Genomic DNA, 26,302 nt, shown 5'->3' with positions numbered 1-26,302 from the left:
AATATAACCTCGCTCCACAATTCTTTCCCTCTCCTCCAGTAAAAGTGCAAAGCTGCTATATAATCCTCGGTCAATAATTTCTGTGTGTTGATTTAAAAGCATGGGAAGAGGAATCAATCTCAAAGTCTGCTGGCAATTTCCAAATGCCAGCTGGTTTCATCCCAATCAAGCTGGAGCAGGCTTCCTCACCAAGGCTTGGAACAACTTAGTGTCCTCCACGCTATTTATCTTGTGAATGAGGGCACCTCTGCCACCTATATATGGCAAGTGCTTCAGTGAATATGTGAATGCCATCATCTACAGAGCAGGATAAAAACACACTGCACAGACAGCAAGAGCAGGTTCTCTTGCTAAACCTGTAGTGAATTGCTTAATAAAGAGCTCTTTCTTTCTACAAACATGCATGTGTTTAACTGTAGTCCCACTGAAATCAATGGCACTTCTTGTGGATATAAAATTAAATGTTTGTGTTTGTGCCTGTGGAGCCCAAGCACACAAACATTTTATGCTATCTGAAAGTTGTATTAATATGGAGATCATTGTGGAAAGCACTAGGGGATATTATGCTTTTGTTATAGCTAACATATGGAAAACATTTTATTATATGAGACACAACATAATCATTATAATTGAATACTATCAAATGAAAAATCCCATACGTGTCTGAAAACTGTGCACCACTGTAATTACAAATGGAAACTAAGAACATTAAGAATAAAAGGCTGGCAAAAATTACTGTTTTGCTCCATTTTGTTAGCTTTGCAATCCGGGCAACATTTCCTCAGCAAGATAAGTTCTTGCTGATAAAGCAGTTAAGTACACCAGCAAGGGAGCAGAAAATGTTTTATATAAGGAGGAATTTTATTTTTTAAACTCCAAATATGCAAGATAACAAGTGGCCCATCAAAACTTTGCTCTTGAAATTAAAATGTACCCTGACAGAGGCCTTGGTTATTTTGTAATGAACTTACGGTCTCTTCTATCCTTGTTCTGTTTGTTCAATCAAAGCAATACAGAAAAATAAGCCGAGACAGGTTTGGATCAAAGGCCTATTCTAATGTTAATCTTGTAAAACATGTATTTCATAAATTTTCAGCCCAGCGGAGTCTTTCACCCACACAGCATAGTGGGAACATGCCCCAGGGTGCTGTAGCCATAGAGTGTTCCAGCAAAAGAGCTGGGGGTGGGAGGCACAGCTGATACCCATCAGCTACTATCCCTACTGTACATTCACTGAAACCACACTGGCAGAGCTTTCTTCCCTTCCCATGCATGCCAGCGGTACAGCTGTTAAGGCAGTGAAAAAAAGCAGGACAATTGAAATAATGGGAAATGCAGTTATCGGAGAGCTTGGTAATGGAGGAGGCAGCCTGGCTCAAACAAACAGTGAGCACAAAGGTAAGTGATGCTAAAGGAGGCAGTATGTATTCATCATTGCATCCCGTATGAAGACAGGGAACAACAAAGTCCCCACAGAAAAGAAATGTGCTGTCTAGGAGAACGGAGGCAGCTGCCAAGACCATGAAGCAGGAGTTTGAAGCTGGCAGTTTGCTTCGTTCTAGACAACCTGGCATTCATGTTAAAATAGGATAAAAGGTTTGCAAGAGCAGGGTGATTCAGTGCACTGGGTTTGTGCCAGTTTCAGAGCTTTCTGTTTCCTTATCGCTGCACCGGCTTCCCTTTCTCCTCTCAGCACGGTGAGTCTCATACATGGGATTCATTCCTAAAGACACAATGGGGGAAGAGACCCAGAGGCAGCTCCATCCCACACCTCGCTCAGCCCAGCTGCATGAGCTGAGGTTACCCCCAGCCAGCCCCCCCTCCCCACGCCTCCGCACTCCTCCTGCCAGAGGTAACTACCCCACCAAGACATCTTTGCTGACCCAGTTCACACTGACTGCACAACCAGCAGAGACCACAGATGCAAGGAGAAGACTCGGCAGCAAGGCTGGAATGGCAACCCTCCAGCCAGCACTGCCACCAGCACGGACGTATGGAAGACGAGGGCATCAAGTGTCATCAGCCCGTTGCTCACAAGGGGCAGATACTAGACCTCAGCCTCACCAGATAAACCACTGCAGTTTGCCAGCTGGCTTGGAAAGAACTCCTGGGGTCATGCACAGGGAAATGGGTCTGTCCCAAAGATCATGTCACTCTGATGGAGGACACAAACAGGGCAGTGAGAGTCCTGAGAAACTGGATCCATCTACAGTGCAGTTAACTGAGAGTATTCCCCACACCAGTATTTGGCCAAGCGCTATTATGAAGCTTGGTCCCAGGCAGCTAACAGGTAGGTTGACGGCGGGATGATCCAAGGTGAAGTTGAAGACGCTCCATTTGGAAATCATTAAGCAACCCCGCACCCCTCCCACCCCACAGAGATGCTTCTGCACTGCCTGTGCTGAGGTCACCCTGGCTCCAGGTGCTGGATGAGTTCTCACCTAATTTTTCCTCCTTGGACTTCCAGATTCACCAGTGGCAAGAAACCGGCACATCTCGTGCAGGCAGGTCCCACCGGGGTTCTCTCTGCGCTGGCAGAAGAGGAAACGATGGAGCTCACGCTCCCAGCGAGGCTGCTCCCTGGCTACTCCCCTGCTTAGACAGGGTGCTTAACGCTCAGGGAGACACAGCCCCGGGTTAGCACAATCTCTGCACTCACAAGCAGGTGGTTTTTTTTTCAAAAATCAATTGAGATATAAATTTCATTTCAGTTCTGATACTCTTGATTGCTGCTTGCAGAAAAACATAAATAATTAATTGCATTAGAGAACTGTCACTCAGCCCCAGTTTTGCTTCACCTGAAGTAAAAGATGACCACTTTAAAGACAAAAAATTGACAGGCACTTACTTTTTATTCTGTGCTGCTGTCTTTTCCCCTGCTTTAAAAAACCCTGTTTCTCCATGTAACGAAGTAATTATGTTTGAAGAGTGTTAGCCATCCTAATGCACAGTGATTTATCAATGGTGATAGGATGTTATCCCAGTTTGACCCTATAAGAGGAGGAGGATGCCACTGAGTCTCTTATGAAATTAATAGCAACGATGTCAGATCCTAGAAGGCCCGCATAACTTTCCCAAGACCGACCCACTTCCAGAACAACTTCAAGACCATTTTTAAAGGACATGTAAAGCCTTTTTTTTTTTTTATCTTACAGCTAAAGCATCAAGACGTGGAGGGGACACAGGAGGTTGGTTTGAGTAAAGTAAGATCGCATCCTCATCTCCACTGGTTCTTTTGGAACATGCATACAGCAGCACTGATGGGATCAAGCAGAGCTTCTTCCAACCCTTCTCAGCAGTAAAGGTCAGTTCATTACCTGATCAGCAAAGAAAGCTCTCCTGCAGCCTATGAGCGTGCATATCCACATTCACTTCTGGTATGTGCAAGAGCACATTGACATTAAAAAAGTTACACCAGAGAAACTTGTTGGGATGACACTGCTTATTATTGCTTGTGGGCTCTGACATAGCAGCAATACATCCATCTTCAGACTTCTAAAAATCTTGCAGCACATCATTTTCCATGAAGGTTGATGGAAAATGAAAGGAATGATAGTGCAGTGATATCGCTAGATTCTGCATTTTTCTGCTGGGCACTTTGTTCCCTGAAGCAGAAGTTGGGGAATGATACAAGATCCAGGACTTGAGACTTAATTTGCAACTTCCTATTTGCCATATCTTCCTTGAGGCCAGACATACAAATAGCCACACTTTACTTTGTCGTGTCTCCCTTGTGGAGGAACACGCTGATGTGGCTTCCTACCCAAGCCAAAATAATAGAAAATTGAGTTTTACACACGGAATTTGCAGATTCAGATCTCAAAGAAGACCACAGATAAAATAAAAAGCTGGAGACTCGTGTTGATTTCAACTCTTGTGACTCTGATGCTTAAATGCCTCTCGTCTTGTTGGAGCAGGTACTGTAGGACGTTTCTCAAAGGGAAGAGCTTAGGCAGTAGACTTACTGTTAGTCTAGCTACCTTTGCCTACAACCAAGGCTTCCAAACAAGACAGATTCCATGGTGGACATAAGGGCCATTCAAGTCTGTGGGAAGGTGAAGTTTTGCTCGAGTATGCTTAATTTCATCCTTTGTAGGACTGTAACACCTAGATGCACCATTTAACATCAGAGCTCTGCAGGCACCTAGTGCAGACTTGCTCCTCAGAGCACAGAAAGGTCACAGAGCCCGTCGTTCTGCCTGCACTGGGCTAATGAGGGCCCTGAAAAAGTACTTTGAAGGCCAGACACAAGCAAGCCTTCCTCCCATCTCAGCTGGGAGACGCCATCAGCAAGTGAGTGGCAGGTCTCAACACTCCAAACAAAGTGATCAAATAAAAATAAAGCCACTGTTGCTTTTTTTTTTTTTGGGGGGGGGGGGGTGAAGGGAGAGTTGGCTAACTTAAAAGGAAAGAGAACGATTCTGAATAACAATGCTGTGGCAAGAGACACCAGAAGTGCTAATGGTTTGCCACTAACTGTAAACATAGGGTGGCTTGGGCAACAGCGTTGGTGTTCATTTATTCCCATCACCTCTCCATATATGTCCCAGGGGGGAAATTATTATTGAACAATAAGAAGGAAAACAAGTATTAAACTGCAGAAAAAAGTTTATTACCCTCACAGCTGGAAAACCAATACACTTCAGAAATACACTTTTAACTTTAGACAGTTTCTAATTAGAATATTTATTCATCTGTCCATTTTGCAAAGTAACTTTACTCTGTGGAGAAAGCATTTGATTTCAAATGCTTTAGGACAACATGAACAACAAGCCAGTTAGCTCAGCTACTCTCTTGCTGCATGCAGCAGTGTCAGAAAGCCTGGCTGAGTGCACCCCATGGTCTCCTCCCCTACCTGCAGCAAGCAGATAAATTGATCTACATTGAAATTACTCTGCATTTTATGAAGTGATGCTGTTTTGAGGATAACATCTAGAGCTACTGGTTCCTGAAGGATACTGTGTTCATTCAGACATGAACTTGAGATTCCAAGTTAAAGGATAATTAATATATTGTCTGGAAGAAAGTGAAATGGTGCCTCCATCAACAGAACAAACCACATGCCTTAAAACAGTGTCATCTTAGGATGATGCACCAAAGATATTTAATCCAGTATGGCATCACATTTCCTATCTGACCTGATAAATGGGTCTCCTTCTACTTCTAATCTGCACGGGAATTAAAGTCTTCAGACTATCTGTACTACCACAAATAAATTATGTTTGTTTTAATGACTTTGAAATTTCCCTCTGACAAATTCTAAAGGTATAAATAATCTCAGAAGTCTTGCAGGAAGATAACCAGTCATGTTTTAATAATCATAATTCACAAAGCAAACAACGCTTGGGTTTAAATTGAAACACAGCATCATTCTGCCAAAAGAAGGAAAGATAGAGTATGAGAAGCATTGTGTTGATTGTCTCCTAAGCAAGTCAGGTTCAGATGGGTGTCAGGGTGTACAGCATGTACCCTGAGATGTCTGGATACAATTTGCAAGTCCTAAAGGAAGATTTCTAGGCAGCTCCCCCTCATGCCAAAGCCTTTGCATTTCAGCTCAAGGGGCAGAGCACCACAGGATGGATTGCACAACCTTATCTCAGAGCCAGCTTGCCAAAACCTAACATCTCACCAACATGATGTGAAGGACTGACCCATAAGGCATCGCTCCTGGGAAATACACAACCACTCAGAAGTGACTACTCTGTCTTTATCTCACTGATGGTGCCACAGCCTCTACTATGAGAGAAATGGAATAGCAGAGACAGCAACTCCCTTCTTGGCCTCCAGCCCTCCTTTGTGTGTGGAAAGGGAGTTAAGGACAAGTTGCTCAAAAGGATCATTGTTTTCTTGCATAAGAAGATGCAAAGTAGTGCATGTACTGGAATAATACTATGTTCTCCCCCCATCCTGGCTGAACCAGGAACAAGGGTCCCGAAGCAAGAGAGTCCCTCAGAAGCCAATCCTGCAGCAATGATGGCTCTCCTAGGTGACTGAGTACCATCTGTTGGCTGAAGAGGGGAGTATGCTGCAAAGTAATCTACATACAAAGTTCTTCCTTCCTTCCTTCCTTCTTTCCTTCCTTTCTTCCTTCCTTCCTTCCTTCCCCAGCGCTCTCACAATACCTCTTTCCTAGTTTTATACTTGAAGTTAAGATCAAAATAGACCTGACCATTGTAAATACATTTAATTCATCTTTCAAAGGCACTAAGGCCAAAGTGTGGGTAGGCTGTTCCTCTTTTCCTTGCACCTACACCCTCCACTCCCATGGACCGCAGAGCCTTGCTGCACACCACAGAGGGTTTGTATGGCAGAGAAAGGCATTATCCTGCTCCCCGTTTGTGGCAGCTTTCTCCAGGCAGGGTCAGCTGTCCTCAAGATGCAAACTAAAGAGTTGTCCAAAATAACATTTCGAGGTATGGTCCACTAATGTTTTCTCAGGAAGGAGTAGGTCTTTGCAATTGTGCTGAACATCTCCCAGCTGCCCCACCAGAAAGTAAACCTGGGAACTCCAGAGCTGTAAGACATGAGCTACTGCCCGTTGCTGTAAGAAATCATTGCTTCCTAAGTAAGACCGATAACTGTAGAACTGAAGACACTCAGTAACATGCAAGAGACAGTCAGGCTTATAAGGGCTGGGGGGTCTAACAATTGTTTCTGTCAGAAACCAGCAGTTGCCATCATCAGTTTTCCCTGTCCTTGGACTCACACCAGTCCTTTCTCTCTCTTCCATCTCCAAACACCTTCTGAAGAGCTAAAATCAACCTTTCATTTCAGTGAGGAAGAAGTCCACAGTGTGCTAAAAAATCAAGACTCACCTTCAAGATCAAATAAAAGCATTCATCTTTCACTAGCAATGAAGTCAATTTACCTGAAGGACTGATTTTTACCAGGTTATTAAATCTGAGACTCATGGTATTAGCTAACTCAGTTGCGTTTTATTACTGGTTTTGAACCATCAAGTGGCAGAAGGGGAAATGAAAACAGCAGAAAAGAAAAACTCTTCTGAGGACATAATGGTCCATTAAGCAAAATTTTAAACCAACTTGTCTTTGGCTCTCTGTTGCTCAAATGCAATTCTGTTCCTTCCCTTCAGGCTGTTATTAACACTTTTATAATGAGTAACTAAAATAAAACTCAAGTGAATAAATATGCTCAAGGCATTTTGTTATTTCTGCAATTAGAGACAAACTGCCACAGCAAAGCTAAAAGCATTTGGGAAATTATATTCAAGGAAACACCATAACTACAGTAATCCTTGGGCTGCTCTTGGCAACTGCAGTGAATGCTGTGAAGAAGCTGGGTCTCTGTCATTAGCCACTGGTAAAAGACAATTTGTCATCTCCTGTGGCACTGTGCAACACGGCAAAATTTAGTAGTGAAGCAGATCAAAGTTCTGCAAAATCTTGTATTGGCAGCAATATCCACAAATTGCCATACAGTTTTAAAAACACCCGCCAAACCCAAAACTATTTATTCCTCAGAAGACAAGCATTTGCTCAGGTGAGAAGTGGTCCTGAAAGGGGAGAGCCCTGTAATCAGGCCTCCTGCGCTGCCCAGGTGAAATCCCCATCATGTAAAATACATACCCTGAATAAACCCCGATCTGTCAGTTGTTAAAGTTCTGGCTTTATTGTTTATACATCTTTGCTAACCAGCAAGCAGAAAGAAGACAGCCTAAAGGCTTTTTTGACGTGATATTGGTCATGAAGATGAGACTTTGCATGCCGAGTGCCCTGACCTCTGGGCTGTGGGAGCTCTGAGGAGTTCCCCCCGGGACACAGGCACAGAAGGATGGTGTGAGGCTCCCAGACCTCTCCAGTCTACACATGGCCTGTCTTTGTCACTCCTCAGTGACAAGGTTTTATATCAGATATCAGAACTCACTCTTGTCAGTTTAGCACTACATGCCCACAGGGCACCATGCCCAGCATTGCAGGTAACTATTACATTAGCTTAGCAATTATTTATTCCAGCAAAACTCAAAGGGAATTTAATTTTGGAAGAAAGGATGGTAGGAAAAGGGAAAGTAACAGGCAGCCAGGTTTTACAAGAAACTAATTTTCTTCTGTGAGTGGCTAACAGGCTTTTGGAAAACAGAAGACAGTAAATGTCATTTATTTTGACTTTAATAATGCTTCTGAGGCTCTTTTGCTTGACATTTCCGAGCAAGCTAGGGAAACATGGTCTGGATGAAACAAAGAAGAGGCAGGAAGCCAGAACATCATATTGAGAGAGCAGTTATCCATGACCCAGGGGGGCACGCTGAGTGTGCTTCTGCATCTCTCTGGGTCTGATACTATTTGACTTTTCCCTTAACGACATGACGAAAAACAGCCCATGTATGATAGGCACAGCTGAGGCCGATCTGGGTAGTCTGTAAGTAGCTTGGTCAACCAGACTCAGAATTCAAAAGAATCATGACAACTGGAAAACAGATTTGAAAAAAAAGTTTAAACTGAAGAATCACAAGTGCCCAGTACTACACGAAGCAGTACAAGCTGCTGAAGTACAGGCTGGGGAGAAAACGGGCTAGCCAGAAGCTCCTCAGAAAGGGGCTGGGTTTACAGTGGATTGCAAGTGAATTGCAATATTAGTTAGCAATTCCCAGTCATTAAGGAAAAAGGCAAATGCCAATCTGCGATGCACGAACAGCAGCGTGCTCAGAGAGGGCTGTGGAGCAGTCCCGTTCTCTTCAGCATCTTCCCTCTCCGCATGGTATGGCCCCACAGAGGACCCAATTCCACAGCCAGCCACAGTCCTGCCCAAGCCCCACGGAGGTCGGCAGAGCCATGGGAAGCAGTTTTGGAGCATGATGTGTCCGGGCTAACCTGGCACACAGGGCTCGGACAGGTTTAGCCTGATGCTGTTGCAGCTGCTTTGCAGTGCTGGCACAGACAGGCCCCTGCCTTTAGCAGCACAGACGTAAGGGGGTCTGGAGTAATTGCCTCAGGGACAAGACTGCTACCCCCAACGAAGATCCCAAAGATATTACCCCCTCTACACAATATCCCCCGCCTTCAGTCGCCTAATCCTCTTCTTGTTTGGTAGCATAATAGCACTGGGGTAGTTGTCCTTCCTTTGGCACTGCCTTGCAACCTGTGCCTGCAAACACCTGATTTTCCACCAGGAAGTTTGATCAACTTGTCCAAAAAGCTTCCATCCAATAGACGTGATCCAGTTATCATAACTGCTTCATGCAGGTGACTTCTGTCCTTGTTTCTGTTTTCAGGAAAGCAAGACACTCAGGAGCACAGCACAATTCAGTCTCTACATTTCTAACATATGTTGATGATGGACTCTGATTGCCTCTGTAGTAATTTGGGTGGTTCTTGCATTTTATGGGCTTTGCATAAATTTCCTTACAGCAAAATGCTGTCTGGGAAATTAAAGGACTACTCCTTTTCTCTTTCAGATTCAGATCTCGAGTTCTTAGGTTTCATCTTCTTCTCCCTTTGCCCTTAGCAAATCAAGCGCATTTTCAATTTTGACAGTAATTTCTCTTCAAAGAAGAAAGTAATTGATCAGGAAGCCATTTGCAAATGTGTCTCAAACAGAGTGTAATCTGAATGGGAACATCTAACTGCATGGAATTAGAATAGCAAAAGTTTACTGATAATAATTTTTGTTTCCCCAGGGTCAACGGGGATGAAGTTTCTGTGTGAGCCACTCCCCATGCTGTGTGCCCCCACGGGCAGCAGCCAGACATCTCACGGCTGATGCACATCTAGAAGGGATTTGACCATTGTTCCACAAGGGCTGGGAACTAAAACTGGTATCCTTAAAAGTCACTTGTTAATTCCTTAGCAACCTCCTTCTCACAGTGAATGCATTTTATGGCAGGATCCACACAAGACCTGTTTATTTTGCTTTGGCATGATAAAATGCTACTGCAGTGGAAGGGGTATGGTGAGAGGCGTACTCCAGCGTATCTGGAAGGCATCCCAGCACAAGCACAGCTCAATCCGCTGGATGCCAGCCTGAGCACGAATAGTGGCTTCTTGCTCTGATGGTGAAAACAGGAGCAGAAAGAGGAACCAAGCTGAACGCAGGTGACATGGCCACAGTCAGGAATGAAAGTTTCAGAGGCTGCAAAAAGCCAATTAGATAAATCCACAGAAGAAAAATCCATGAAGAATTGTTAAGTGCAAAGATACCACGGCTGATTCGGAAGGTCCCTAAGCCATAACCTGCTGAAGGCTAAGGGAATACACTGCAAAATTATCATTATAGAGCTCCCCTGTTATCGTACTCTTCCCCAAGCACCCCCTACTACTATCCACTGACAGAGGTGGAGCGCTGGGCTGCGTGGACCTTTGGCCTGGCACAGAGCAGCTGCTCCTGAGCTCTTTGGAGGTAAAAGCAAGCACAGTGCGGCTTGGGCTGCGACAGCAAGCGCTTACGTGCTGGTGGTACGGATCCAGGGAATGGAAATGTCACGCTGTCTCTCCTGCGTGTCTGCTAGCTAGGCTACAAAGATAGAGCAGTAATTGGTGTACATTGCTGGAAGATTAATAACCACTTGAAACATCTAATGACATTGCATTTCATGCTACGGTCTGATGGACATAATCTGCCCATGATCCACACAAAAGCTGTTTTATAAATCAGTTAACAGTCATCAAAGGCAGCATTGATAATAAATGCATTATTTTTTACTATTAATGTATTACGGCACTTTAATCCAAAAAAATTTTGGTTTTGTCACTTACAAATGAAATCCTTATCTCTCCTTGCAGTGGTAAAACATCATTTTGGTATGATAGATGTGAAATGCTCTCTGTATTTTTCTACTTACAGTGGTTTTGTTGCCAGATAGATTACTTATAACGTGGTTCCTTCAGATATTACTGAAAAGTATGCAGAAAATATCTGGATTCATATTCAATCACTCAAAATATTCATTCCATATAAAAGGCTAGTTTCACTTTAGGCTTTAAACCTACATATATATTATCAGACCATTTCTACGAATCGTGACTTGATAAGGCTGTATATAATATGCACAGAGACTACATTTGCTGAATGCCAATGGCTAATATAAATTTGTTGAACACTGAACTTTTCTCCTTTTCCAGCCGCAACTCTGGGAATGATGCCACTGCCTATCACCTCTGGGTTTGAACTTGCAATAGGCTGAGGCAAAAACTGATGCAAATAGGTCTAAAAGTATCACACAAGACCACCAAGAAAAGACACAGGAAGAAGAACCGAGTCTCTTCTTCCTATTTAATACCATGCAATGACTCCCATAAGCAACCAGAGTGATTCACCCTCACCTGGCAGCACAACGTCCAGGTTAAAGCAGTTGTCACTGGATTTACTGATTCCTCTGAAATATGAGGAAAGTGTAACTTGTCCCTGTCCTTCATTGCAATTAAGTTTGGTTTGTTGCCTATTTCAGACTGTGTCCCCTGAACAGTGATGCATGAGGCATGAAAAAGCACTCTCACTTGGCAAATGAAAGTGCTGCTCTGTTGATGGTAAGGTGTTGGAGGGTAAAGGTCCAGGGGGGGCATGCAGCATTTGCTTCTGTTGTGGCAGGACGTTGCATACAGAGATGAAAGGGACAACTCGGTGTAATAGGCAAGATTTGCATTTCCAGGCCCAGAATGAGCTGTGTCAGGCTACATTTGCAAGGGACTCCAGCCTTATGGCTGCAAGTTTGCAGGGGAATCAGTAAAAAGGTGTCCCTGGCTGCAGCAGAGACACACTATTATGGTCTTATGTGATGTGACATATTAGCTGACACATTTTATTTGGTATGTCATACCCTCACTTGCGGAGGCTAACAAATGAAATCACAGCTGTCAACCATCCAAATTAAAAATAAATCACTCCACTGACCCTTGAACCCAAGCTGACAAGTCATTCCTCCACCCAATGGCATCGCATTCGCTCTCAGTTTCCAATCCTCTGCTATCATCTGTGCCTTAATTTATTTTTCAGTTCTGGCCTGGCAAAGCCAGCTCTACCCACCTTTAGCCACCTGGGTGCCGCCTTCATGCAGTGACCTGCAGCCACGCTGGTGGGCTCAGGGGAGATGGGATGGATGGGACATGCTGGGACCAGGCTGGGGGACCCTTGCCCGTAGCGGCTGGGTCTGGGCACGACTCCTGCTCTCTGTGGATGTGCTGTTTGGGCGACAGTTTGGGGAGGATGAACAAGGGGGCTCATCGGAGCCAGCTGAGCCCCAGCCTAGTGCCTGTGTACCCAGTGGGTCAAGCCCTTCCTGTGTGCCCTGTTCAGGCAGCTGGAGAACACCCTACAGACAGGCCCTGGTGCTCATGGATGACTTTAAACACCCCAGTATTTGCCAGATGGGCACTATGGCTGGGTGCAAGCAATCCAGGTGATTTCTAGAGTGTATTAAAGATAATTTCTTGATGCAAGTGATTGATGAAATGACCAGGGTAGATGCTCTGTTGGACCTCCTACTCAAACAAGGAAGATAACTGTTGGATGATGCAGCCTTGGATACAGTGACCATAAGAAAACGTGGAATTCAAGATCCTGAGAGGAATGAGCAAGATAAACAGTGGAAATACAACTGTGGGATTCCAAAGAAAATAATTTTAGCCTCTTCATGGACCTGCTTGGCAGGATCTGCTGGGGGGTGCAAAGGTGTCTCATCCCATGCGGTGGGTTACAAGACGGGTGAATCTTTTGGATTCCCCAGGAGCCTGCGTACTGGAGGAAGAGCTGGTCTCTGCTCAGCAGAGCCATGGGGTGGGTTGAGTAACACTAGTGACTCAGAGGAACAATTTTGCTGGAAACTTTATTAACTGACAACTTTAGTGAATGAATGGGGACAATTTGGCAATGATTAACTGATAACTTTCAGCGAGCAAATAAAGGCACTTTGGCGATGAGGCTATTTTCCTAACAACCCGTTGCAGTTCGTACAAAACTTATATACATGAATATATGTGAGAAGGAGAGAGCAGGAAGAGAAAGAGGAGAGAAGGGGATAGCAAAAGGGGAAGTATCACCACCCCTGGATCCCATGTTGTCGTAGAGTAGCAAGCTTGGTCCATAGGTGATGGGTCAACCAAGACACAGGTGGGATGTTGGCTTTATATAGTCTTTCTTACACCTGCACAATTGGTTGTTCCAGAAGGTTCTTGTCTTCTCTGGCTTGCACTTGCGCAGTCAGGCAAGCTCCTTCTCTGGGCAACAACAGGAGAATGTAAGAGAGAAGCTGCCCACTGCCCCACCTCCGCAGAGCTTGTTCCGTCTCTCTCCTAGTTTCCCTTTCACAAGGCGTTCCACTCGAGTTGTTTGAGACATCCTCTTATGAAAAATTTGTGACAAAACGGTCCCAGGAGAGCAGGCTAATGGTCAAGGACAGCCTCCTCAAAGCATGAGAACAGTTCATTCCAATGCACAAAAAGTCAACCAAGTGCGGCAAAAGGCCAGCATGGATAAATGTAAAGCTTCTAACTGAGCTCAAACACAACAAAGAAATATAAAGAAGGTGGAAGCGGGGACAGGCTGCTTGGAAGGAAAAGCAAAGACACTGTCTGTACATACAGGAATGGAGTCAGGAAAGCCAAAGCTCAGCTGGGGTTGAAGCTAGCAGGGCAGGAGACAGGCAGGAAGAGAGATTTCTGTAAGTACACCATGAGCAAAGGGAAGGTGAAGGAGAATGGGGGCCTACTGCACAGTGGGGCAGGGGAGCTAGTGACAAGTGATAGCAAAAGGCTGAGGACTCGATGCCTTCTTTGCCTCAGTTTTCACAGGTAAAGGCTTGTCCTCAGGCCTTCCAGGTCCCTGAGCCTTCTAGTAGTCTGTGGGAGAGAAGCAGTACCCAAAGCAGAGGAAGAAAGAGTCACCGATCATGCAGCCCACTTAGATACACACAAACCCATGGGACTCGCTTGGGCTGTAGTAGTTAGAGTGTGGCCAGCAGGTCCAGAGAAGCGATCCTCTTCAGCACTTGGAGCACCACAACCGGAGTGGTGTGTCCAGTTTTGGGCTCCCTTGTACAAAAAGGATACAGACATACCTGCTGCCTAACAATAGGTACACCGAGTTTATTTCTAGTTATCTCACTTTTTTTTTTGCCTTTCTGTCCTGTAGACTGACACTGTGAACCCATAGTCAGATCTCTCCATAAATGAAGGCAACTGAGAAGAACCAATGTTTTTAATAAAACTATTTCAGAATATATCCACAGAAAATGATATCATGGTTACAGATGAAAACCCTGAACTGTGTTTTCCATTTCAGGCACATGTTCTGGGTCAGAAAAGAAACTCCTCTATATTTTAATAGTAAAACTCAACAAGAACTCATGTTTCCAAGTAAACTGCTGCTAGGATGTTTAGCAGCATCAAAAGACCTTCAAATAGACTATTTAGCAAATAGCCTTGCCTATGAGAGCTGAAAGATTTGGCAACGTTTAGTAATTTATGTCCTGCTTTTTTTAGGGGGTAGGTAATAAATCAAAGAAGGTATTTTACCTGAAGATACAGAGAGAGAAGGTGCTCTCTGCTCTGCACCTTCATTATTTGTCTTCAGCTTCAAAGTATACAGACAGTTGAAAGCTCCAAAAAGGACATATAATGATGCCCCGTAATCAGCAGAGTAATCATGAGATGGCTGTGTTACATTACTCTCTCCAGAATATTAATGGAGCGAGGACATTGCAGACTGATGTGCAACAAGGGTTTAAAATCCTTCCAAATTGTTTCTTAGTCCATTATTTCTGATGCCGTGCTACTCTGTTATCAAGGCTGAGAACAGTAGGAGGAAGGCAGCCGCATAATATTTGCAGCCTGTTGAGAAGCTGTGCAGCCTGTATCGCCTCTCTGCTGCATCTCCCTTCCTCAAAGAGCCACGCATACAGAATTAAAATATTGTGTGTTACAAAGCAACATGTTTTTGACCTCCAGAACTGATCCTAGACTCACTTAGGCTTTAGGCTGCCCCGAAAGGTGCCAACCAGTCAGAGATGTGAACTTCGGCCACATGGAGTCACGACGCACGTGCTCTCACCTGCTCTGCTGGCTGTGAGCCTGTGGTCAGCCCTTGCACAAAGCATCCGCACCACCTTCAGAGCAGCCCCTGATAGCCTGGGCCGTGGTGTGCCCACCTCCACTTGTGCCTCATCTGCCTACACTGCGTGGACAACAGACCGGGACAGTCCCATGGCCTCCAGCACATAGGGACTTCCCTTCCAGAAACCTGTGGTGCCTTGGGCTGTGTTCGGCAGGATGCGTGCCCTGAGGCAAGCAGTATGGATGACAAACAGGTCTGGATTTGCAGATGGGCTCAGACCACACTTACATGGCTCGGAGTTGTGGGGTACCGTCAGGAACTCAGGGCTCTACAGGATGCACTAACAATAAGGAGGGTGATTCTGCAGACAAATTTCAGGTCACTGACTTCTGTTGGGAAGCACAAGTGGTCCTCCAGAAGACATCAGGCATTTGATGCATTGAGCAGATATCCACGAACTTCTGCTGGGAGCAGGGGAACCATTTCCAGGGCTGGGCTGAACTGGTCAGGGACATAGGAGACCCGGGAAAGACTACCACTCCTTGGCAAAGTGTCTTCACAGGCCCAGATCCAAACCATGGCCCATTTGGTATTGTTCAGTTGTGCAGTTGGAAATGCAGTGGAAAAACTACTCACTCTGCTCCTGACCCTCCGTCAGGAGGAAAAGGACATATGTACTAATGCTAAGAGCATCAGCTGGATTATCTGTATTGAAAATTTAACTTTCACTAAAGAAAATACTCATTTCAAGTAACTTTACAGGAGATAACAGCTCTCATTTAACAACAGCATACAGAAATCCATGCTAGTTAATGCTGAGCAGCAGCTGCAGTGCAGAGCAGTGCAGGAAGAGCCAGAGATGCGTTTGCAATTCACCCAGCTCTGCCCTGTTACCCTGTCTGCAGGTGCCAGCAGGCCGTCATCGAGGACAGGCCTCCCTGGCGAAAGCAGGGGAATCAAGATAAACTCAAATCTCTGTCCTGACTGCTTTTTTTCAGTTAAAGACTATTTTCAAAAACAATATTCAGAAAAATGATTGTTTTATGCTGAAAGTGCTTATTCAAAAGCCACAGCACTCCAGCTGAGCATGTCAAACAAAATACCTTCCATCACAAATGTTGCTCTCTTATCTTGGCACAGCCATCCAAACATGTGCTAATGCCACCCCACCTATACACCAGCCCCCGACACCATATACTGTAATGCCTCACATAGGAAGGGATGCCATGAAATCCTAACGAGAGGGATGCACAAAGCTTCACGGGAGATCAATCCAACCCAAACCCCGCTCTTAAGAGTCAGCATGACACAATGCCCCAGCAGCATTTCTAGCCTTAGCCAAATGTTTCAATTTTTCAGGTTTTGCCAGGAAGTCCAGGTCATCCCTGCACACATCTTACAAGAAATGTTTTCTATTTTCCCCCTGAAATAATCACAGAAAAAATAATTTTTAGAAAGTTATTTCTGTAATATAATTCAAGTTAATTTGTCAGGAAAGAGACGTTTGTTGCTTCACTGTGTTCTGGTTATTTCATTCAGTGCCATTCTCTAGTTAAGCTGTACTAATAACTCTAACTCCTACAAACTTATTTCTTTCCATAAGTCAAAACAGGGTTGGTGAGCAAGGTAACACAGACTTGAAGGGATACTCTCTGACCTCTTTATCTTCACTGTAGCAACATCTCTGACCTGATCTAATTTATTCTCCACAGAGCAATAAAAAATACGAAAAAGAAGTCAAATTGCTGGAGAGACTTCATGTAGCTGAAAAATGCTTCACACACTCCCACTAATTGCATTTTTCTGTCCTAGTCTCTTTGCACACAATTTTGACTCCCTGACAGGAAGGCATTTGCAGAGGTAAGACAGTACAAAAGACGGAGGTCAATATTGCAGATATTCTTCTGGGCAGCCCTGAAAGTTTTCTAAATTGCGCGTGTGTGTCTCCATGCCACCGGCATGGGCACTGCTGAGGTTAGGTGCTGTGCTGAGGCCCTGCAGCCCGCCGTGCCCACCGAATCCCAGACTCCCTGAACGGTAGAGGTTGGAAGGCACCTCTGGAGGTCACCTGGTCCAACCTCCTTCTCCAGCACTGCCTGCTCTTGATGCAGAGGTGGGAGTAGCTGATGCCAAAATAGATTTCACCAGCTGAGAGCTCACCTCCCCAGGAGTCCTCCAAGTACTTCTAGGCAATTTCAAACCCTGCCATAGACTTTAAGTGCACGAGGCGAAACAAGTGGAGCAGAGAATCCATCATAGCCTACCACACTGCACTTAGGACACTGCAGCTTAGAAGAATGCTTACTGCTTGTGTGGATTTTAAAGCCTGGTCCTTTGCAGGATGAACACTGTAATGTTTGTTGCCCAGGTGGAAAAGGCTGGGAGGTCCATTCTGCGGGACAACTCCATGGCATACCCTGCCCGGGGAAAGCGTTTGCATCAGGATCCATGTGAGGAGCTGACACATCTTGTCCCGCCTGCCTTGTGATGCTAATGCAAGTGGAAGAAACAACTATTTTCTGTCCTCTCTAAGGCTGCCTTATTGCTGTTACCGGCATTATTCCTGCCAACTGGTGCTTGGCACCGAGCAGGACATGAAAAAAAGACTGTTCTCGCCACCTGGTGCCAGTGATGGTAATTACAGGAGACAAGTTATGGGATGCCCTAGTCTTGCGCTTCATCTGCCTTCTCAGGGTAGTTGCACATGGGATTGGACTATTGTAATTGCCATCAGTAGAACTAGATGGAGAAAACGGTCTTGGAGCCCAGTTCAATACCACGGAGGAACAATGCTGATAACACCACCGTTGTAGTGCAGTTTTCAGAGAGGACAGAAAACAGTTGCTGTTTCTTCCACTTGCACCAGCATTGCAAGCGGATAGGATGGGATGTGTGGCTCGGTGCAGACGCATTCCCCAGGCTGGGTATCTGATTTGTTTTCCTAGGCAAATCTGCTTGTGTGATGGGAGCTTTGCGTCTGCAGGAATGGACCATCTTCTAGATTCAGATATGCTAAATACCTTCCTGCAATTACAGAGTGCTTTTGCTGGTACTTTGTGTGTGTCTGTGTGCCCACCATGTGCTACTTCATCCAGCTTCTCAAGAAGAAATAACTTCAAAGCCCCTCAAAGCTAGCAGAAAACCTCCCGCTAATATGAACAGGCTCTGCATCAAGGCTCCAGTAGTTTGATTCTGAATTGCCCTGGGACCACAGGCCAACCCATATCTAAAACTCCTGTCTCCCTGTGCCACACAAAAACAGCGTTCCAGTGTTCCAGCATCACACAGGCTCAGTGGAGGAATCACTTAGCTATATAGCACTGACTGCTAAGCCCTGGACTGTTTCTCAACTTACCCCCGAAATGGGACAAACTCTAGCACAGAGACATGATTATTTGTATTTAAGTAGCTGCTCTCCTTCTGCTTGGGTACAGGACTAGATGACCGTTGTAGGTCCCTTCCAATTGAAAATACTCTGTTCTACTCAAGGAGTGAAACACTGCTGCCTCATGGCAAGGCACCACACTGTTCTAACAGCCCTTCCACCCAGCATCCTCACATCTCCTCTCCACCATGGCACATTCATGTACTCGCTGTAGAAACGGTGCCTTCAAACTGTGGAGAACAAATCCCAGAGTGTGATCTGCATGGGAAGTTTCACACGGGGATCTCTCAGTGTTGTCCCTGTGTGAATTCGGGGTGACAGTGACATCCTGAGGTTTCCACAGATTCTCTGACTTTCAGTGTTTTCAGTGTTTTTAATTTCTTCATTCCAGTGACTGTGTGCTCTGTGCCCTGACTACAGAGCTGGGAAATGATCCCAGGGCTACCATCATACACAGTTCAGAGCGCTCACAGGAGGCCTGTGAGGTGTGAACACTGCAGACAAGTGTGGACTCAGGGTTGTACCGCATCTGCCCACTCTCTTCCCTGCTGGGGACTCTGCAGCCAAAGTGTTCACCAGCAGGCCAGCCAAAAATCAGTTCAGGGAGCAGACCTGAGAGTAGACTTTGGCCCCCTGCTATTAACACTACTGGATTTGATGGGAAAGAAAGCAGCAGACAACCAAGAGGGCAGAATCAGCATCTGCAGCAATTCAATTTGAAATTAATTACATAAATTATGTAATGAGAAAAGATTAGCTAAATGAATGTTTCTGCGTGAACTCAGAATGCAGACAGCATGACCACTGCCTGTGCCTTGAGCGCACTCTTGCTCTGCATTAACACTCTCCATTACCGCACACAATATCTCATTTGGTATATTTGGTGACTGAAATATTTCAAGTTTCAGACAAAGATAAATTAAGGTCTGCAGCATTAGCTCTTGCCCCCTAGTTAAGCTCCTGCCAGAGTACCTGATGGCACCTCTGTGACACCAAGACTGTCAGTGCCAGTCACAGCAGAGCTCTAAGCTTAACGTGAATGAAGCGTCATCTTGAGCTGACACAGTCGCATAATGGCTGACCTTGGGCTGCTTCTGAAGAAAATGAATTAGCTTACAGAAGTAGTCAAGTGGAAAGCTGAAACTATAATTTTCCAAAGATATACAAGGTAAAAAGCCTCAGGGACAATCTTTTGTCAGTTTCTGAGACTTGATTAACTGCCTTAATTCCACATGATTAATGGCTTTCAAATCTCAGGAGACCCAAGTCTCTGTACACATCATATGACTGGAGTGTCTTTAAAAAAGCCTTTCTCCAAAGACTCCTACCAGCTGCTCCAGAGCCACAGCCACCAGTGCCCCTGACAGACCATACAACCCTGTGCCTTCTTCATGCTCCCAGTGGCATGTTGGGAGGAGGATCTTTCTCCTCCCATCCCATCCACTTCACACACAGAAGGGGATGCAGAGACAGATCACACTTCACATCAACTGGGAAAAGCTGTTTGCCTATAACAGCTGGACGGGGGCTGTCTAACCTGCTGAAATCCCAGAGGGAAATATGTCTGCTCGAAAAATGACAGTGACAACCCCGTCAGCAGGTCTCAGCTTTGAGATACCCAACACTTTCTTCTGAGAGCATTTATGAGCTAGCTTGCTGACCCACGCATCGTGTCAGAGCAATATGAGCACAGCAGAACCATAGCAAGGCATGGGAAAGGCAGACAGGGTTAGCCCAGCGATTTCCCCTCGTAAGAACTGAATGGGCTCTCATGAGATGGGTAAGGATTGGGGTAAACAGTCAAGACCTGGCAGGGGTAGGTGTCAACCAGTTGTTGGCCTGCAGGTGAACAGAGAATGGGATGGGCCAGACTAGAGAATCTGCTGGAAAGATTGTTCCTTGTAAAGGACATGCCATTGCCCCACCACTGCTGAAGAGCAGCTTTGCATCACAGCCTGAAGATTGCCATCACTTTGTTCCCTGCAGCACTAACCAGGCAAGGGACCCCTGTGTGTGTGGCACTTCATCTGAGCAGAAGCTGGCTATCCAGAGGGACAAAGCTGACTGCTTGCCATTTTTATCCTGAAGGACCAGATGTTTACAGCCACACAGAGAAAAGGACAGACTCATGTCATGGTTTAATTCCAGCCAGCAACTAAGCACCACACAGCTGCTCACTCACTTCCCCCCTACCCAGTGGGATGGGGGAGAGAATTGGGGGAAAAAAAAGAAGTAAAACTCATGGGTTGAGATAAGAACAGTTTAATAGAACAGAAAGGAAGAAACTAATAATGATAATAATAAAAATAATAAAATTACATTAATAAGAAAAGAATTAGAACATACAAAACAAGTGATGCACAATGCAATTGCTCACCACTCGCTGACCAATGCCCAGTTAGTTCCCGAGCAGTGATCTGCCCCAGGCCAACTCCCCCCAGTTTATATACTGGGCATGACGTCACACGGTATGGAATACCCCTTTGGCCAGTTTGGGTCAGCTGTCCTGGCTGTGTCCCCTTCCAACTCCTTGTGCCCTTCCAGCCTTCTTGCTGGCTGGGCATGAGAAGCTGAAAAATCCTTGACTTAGTCTAAATGCTACTTGGCAACAACTGAAAACATCAGTGTGTTATCAACATTCTCCTCATGCTAAATCCAAAACACAGCACTATACCAGCTACTAGAAAGAAAATTAACTCTATCCTAGCCGAAACCAGGACAACTCAAAAATTGAACTGGCCTCATGTGGGTTGCTGCTTATAGCTATGGTAAGACTATGTTAAATACCTCCTTGGTGGGCCCCTCCTTTCTTGGGTTCTGCAGAGAGATAGGGATGTGGGTTTAGGAACACAGGGTCACTACACTAGAAAAAACTGCTAGAGTCACACAAGTGGTTGCTGGAAGAGACCTCTGAAGGTCCTACCTCTCACTTGATGTGAGACCATCATCGATACTAGACCCAGCCAGATATGCCTTTGTCCACTGAGTCTGGAGGGGAGGGGAGGAAGGCACGGCAGGGTGAGCTGAGATGAGGAGAACCTATTTTCCCCAAGGCTCAGTTTTACTAAGACCTGCAAGGCCATGCTGCACAGCAAATGCTATCACACCACAAACAGGCTCTGGGTACGGAGTACACTGCCAGTGATCAGAGAAGTAACAGCTCTCATCTTGCCCCATTTTGCTGATTTCTCAGTTCCCAGTGCTTATGTGCCACGTTTGGAACGGGGAGAGCTGACTTCTCTGCACCTCACTTCAAGCTCTTCACTGAAGAGCTGCAATGAGGGAGATGCAGGCACCTCGTAAAGAGGTCTGCTGCACCCAAGGTGGTGGGAAGGGTGGAGGAGCTGTGTTCATACCATCTGGCTTGGTGCTTAACCAAGGACAGCAGGTTCTACCAGTCGAAGAAGGCTTCTAAACCCCCTTCATCAGCCAGCAGAAGCTTAGTCCTTATGGTGGGTACCCTCCAAACCTGGACGATAGGAACACCTCATTTTGCCAGGATCAAGTCAGCCAGTAGAAATGCCTACCTCAGCATCCCTCTCACTGAGAGAGGAGTTTGCTGGACTTTGATGGATAACCACAAGCCACAGCATCCCTCTATATCTCAGGGACCAGGTCTCTACTATTTTAGGGACGCCTTCTTCTCTTCTGCTCTCCAACAGAAATGACTCTAGAGTGTGTGAAAGGTGTTCAGAGTATGTCTGTATCTCCATGTCCCTCTGAGAATCACCAGGTCCTTCAATGGTCTGGTAGGGGGACCACTGTGCTAGCACTCTAATTCTCCTGATGTTGCTCTTTAGAACCACAAATGATGCCTTGAGTGTCACCTGTGACACCTGTACAGGAGATCTGTGACACAGAGGAGAACAAACGGTGGAATGAAACCTTAAGAAAATTATCAAAACTCTACTAAAGAGTTAGCAAAACCCTGCTGATTAAGGTTTCTGTCCATGTGTGCAATAATAGTCAAAACCAATTTCATTCTCTTCAGTGATCACTGGCAGATGCTCCCAGGGGGTCAGCACTGAGGAGAAGTACAGGGGGTATGTTTCAGTCTTGCAACCTGAAGCAGTGGCCAAAATGTAAATGGAAAGAGAAGAATATGAAAAGAAAGAAAGAAGCATTGGCTTCGTCACCTCATATGACTTGCCACATCAGCATGTGTTCTTCAAATGAATAATGCCTGTTTTACAGTTCATGGTAAATATGGTGATGTTGAACATTTCGACTTATTATAAACAAAATCAAATTAATATGTTGAATGAGTACAAAGTGGTTAAGTACACATGCACCACACAGGCCCTATACAAGACATCAGTAAAACGCTGGTAGCTGAATCATTAATCACCTGTCAAAGGTTAAAGCAGTAGAGCCTCCAGTAAAAATGCACAGTATTTTATGCAGCACAAGGACCGTAATGGATAAAAAATTCATCCCGTTTCTGCCCTTGTTAATAGAATGCGAGAACTGTGCATCTACAGGATCTATAAATAAACTACCAAGGCTGACTGGCTTCTACTGTACTTAATGGTAGGAAATTGCATAAAAGAGTTGCTCAGGCAGCCAGTGACCTTGAGAAGTTGATGTGAAGAGAATACATACAGGTTGATTGTGCTCTCCTGAGGTGGGCTTCTGAGAGAGGTTATCGCAGCAAATATACAGCAGAGCTGCAATTTTCTGATTTGTATTATGGAAAGTCAGAACGTAGCTCACATGAACTGAACTGAATTACACATGGATTGCATTATTATTTTTATTTATTTATATTTATACAGAAAATGAAAGTGCTGCATGGATCAATAAAGTTTGTATTCTCAGAGCGAAACACAAAACCTGGCTCTGTGGAAACAACTATTGAACTTCATTGGGCACCCACTCTCACACTTATTTATTTGTACCATTTTCCATTAAATGCCTCAGAGCTTTTGCTATTAAAAGAATCCTTGCTGACTAAGGTAAGGGACAGATAGTTTCTGTTAACATACAGGCAACAGCTCATCTCCATAGTGCTTCACTGTTTTGGGCACTTGCTAGACTTTCCCCCTCTGCCCATACATTCAGAAGGCGGCAGAAATTCTAACACACTTGGGAGAAGATTTGAAGTTGAATTTGCGATCCCTGCCTGGGCGCTCCCTGCCACATCCCTGCACAGCCCATGCCTGATCCTGCTCCCAGGCACGGAAAACGTTTGATAAAAGGAGGATATCATTACATCTAAGGAAGCTACTTGGTATTTCCCATTGCACTCACTGGACATGTTTTCATTGGACTTTGTTTTCATTGCTTATACTTTGGACAAGCTTTCAGTATCTCAGTTTATATTTTCTGTGCTAGGTCAGTCCCAAGCTGATCTTTCTGGAACATTTCCACTGCAATAGGTAGGGTCTTTTTAAGATAGCAGAGAAAAAGAGTTGCTCTGTCTATCTTAAATTCATTGTGCAGAAGGCTGTGTACAGCAGAGGAATATCCACTCAGATTTGGCCAAAAAAAGCTTTGGAAAACAGCAGTTAACAGATTTGCCACTGAAATTCTTTGCTAGCAGCAGTTTAAAGTCCTCAGAGAGCCCCTCTACCCTGGGCATGCTCCTCCTGGGAACTGCAGCTCCAGAGTGCTACGGGCTCGCCAGGGAGTCCATCTGCCATGAGACAAGGAGACAGGGAAAGACATTTCATAGAATCATAAAATGGTTTGGTTTGGGTTGGAAGGGACCTTAAAGATGATCCAGTTCCAACCCCCTGCCATGGGCAGGGACACCTTCCACTAGACCAGGTTGCCCAAAGCCCCATCCAGCCTGGCCTTGGACACTGCCAGGGATGGGGCATCCACAACCTCTCTGGGAAACCTGTTCTGTGCCTCACCACCCTCACAGTGAAGAACTTCTTCCTTACATCTAATCTAAATCTGCCCTCTTTCAGTTTAAAGCCATTACCCCTTGTCCTATCCCTAGAGGCCCTTGTAAAAAGCCCCTCTCTGGCTTTCTTGTAGGCCCCCTTTAGGTACTGGAAGGCTGGTACAAGGTCTGCCTGGAGCCTTCTCTTCTCCAGGCTGAACAAAGAACAGGGCAAGGAGACAATGAAAGAAATGCAAGGGGGAGATGGAGATGGCCTGTGCCGTGGAGGGAGACTGGGAATCAGCAGGTGGGGAAGCCAGGGAGGAAAGATCTGGGAGCAAACTAGGTATGCCTGAGCAGGGAGAAACCTGAGACTGAACGGTAAGTCTGAGAGGCAGCTTGTGGGGGGACACTCGTGCGGATGATGGAGGGTGAAGGCCCAGGGTCTGGCTGAGGAGCTGGGAGGATGGGAACAGGAGGAGAAAGGAGAGAACAGGGTTGAGAAACCTGGAACGACCAGGCTTATTTACAGAAAAGTGCAGGGACTGGAATGATGAGGAAGGACAAAGACAAGCAAAGAGGAGTCAAAAGCTCATGACTTTGGGGAAAAAGGGCAACGCTTACTGGACCACAGCCTCCAGCCTGGAACAAAACCCAAGATTGCTGCGCCTCACCATTTGCAGGCATCCCGTAGTACCATGCATATCCTGCTCCCCTCAAGTACTGGTGTGCAAATCACCCTCCTGCTCCTTAGCTCTGCTAGCGATAGAGATCTGTACATGGATCTAAATGTCTCAGCCGTGTCACATGATTTAAATAACGGCTGTATCACAATGCGTATCTCACTCCTGGTTTGTTCAGAGGGAAGCCTTTTCTGTGTTATGCACAGACAAGCAGATCTAATTAAAGCTGTTTGAAGGAGTGGCAGAGATCTGTGCAGAGGCTGAAAAGGTCACAAGGCTGTGAGTGTCAATGGGACAGCTGAATTTGTTTTTCCACAAACACAAAAACTAATAAAGAAACTTCAGTAAGGTCATAAATCAAGTGGTAAAATTTGAGGATACATACTGGTCTTGCATAACTTACCTAGACCCCTGTTGCATTTCTAATACATTGATTGATGGATTAGGATCATAGAATAAGGCAGGTTGGAAGGTCTCTAGTCCAAGCTCCTGCGGAAGGCAGGGTCAGTGGTGCAATCAGTCCAGGTTGCTCAGGGCTGTATTCAGTCAGGTCTTGAAAACCTTCAAGGATGGAGACTGCACAATGTCTCTGAGCAACCTGTTCCTCTCCTGGACTGTCCCCATGGGACAACAGCCTATTAACCACCACCACTCTCTGAGCCCAAGCATCCAACCAGGCTTTTACTCAACTATTTGTTCACCCACTGAGACTGCAATGTCCAAGCTTGGAAACACAAATATAGTAGGGCAGAAAAATATTGTGTCAAACACATTGCTAAAGTCAAGGTAACTGCCACCCACTGCACTCCTTTTACCTGTACATCCAGTCATTTTATCATAGAAGACAATCAGGTTGGTCAGGCATAACATCACCTTCTTCTTCGTGTGCCCAGAAGTATGGTCCAAGGTGACTCACTCCATGATTTTCCCAGGGATAGTTGTCTGGATTGTTCTTTCGGCCTTTTTTGAAGATGGATACAACATCTGTCTTTCTGTAGTTGCAAGGGAACTCCCCTGATCATGACTTTTCAAAGATGATAGAGAGCAACCTTGCAAGGACATCACCCAATTCTCTCAGCACTTTTGGATGCAGCCCATCTAGTCCCATGGACTTGTATGGATCAAGTTTTCACAAACAATCCCTGAGTAGATCCTTATCCCCTACTGGTAGTTTTTCTCCTCCTTGAACCCCTTCGCTATGCACAGAGGCCGAGGACACCTTGCTGGTAAAAACAGAAGCAAAGAAGGCATGGAGTGCCTCAGCCTTATCTGCGTCTGCTGTTGCTAAATCACCCATGCCATCCAGCAACTGGCTCACATATTCCTTATTCAGCTTATTATTGCTAATCTAGTGGTAGAAGCTCTTCTTGTTGTCCTTGACATCCCTTGCAAGTCTCAGCTCCA

This window comes from Aquila chrysaetos, chromosome 2, assembly GCF_900496995.4.
Source record: "Aquila chrysaetos chrysaetos chromosome 2, bAquChr1.4, whole genome shotgun sequence".
In the NCBI taxonomy this organism is placed as follows: domain Eukaryota; kingdom Metazoa; phylum Chordata; class Aves; order Accipitriformes; family Accipitridae; genus Aquila; species Aquila chrysaetos.
This window is presented reverse-complemented; position numbering follows the sequence as displayed.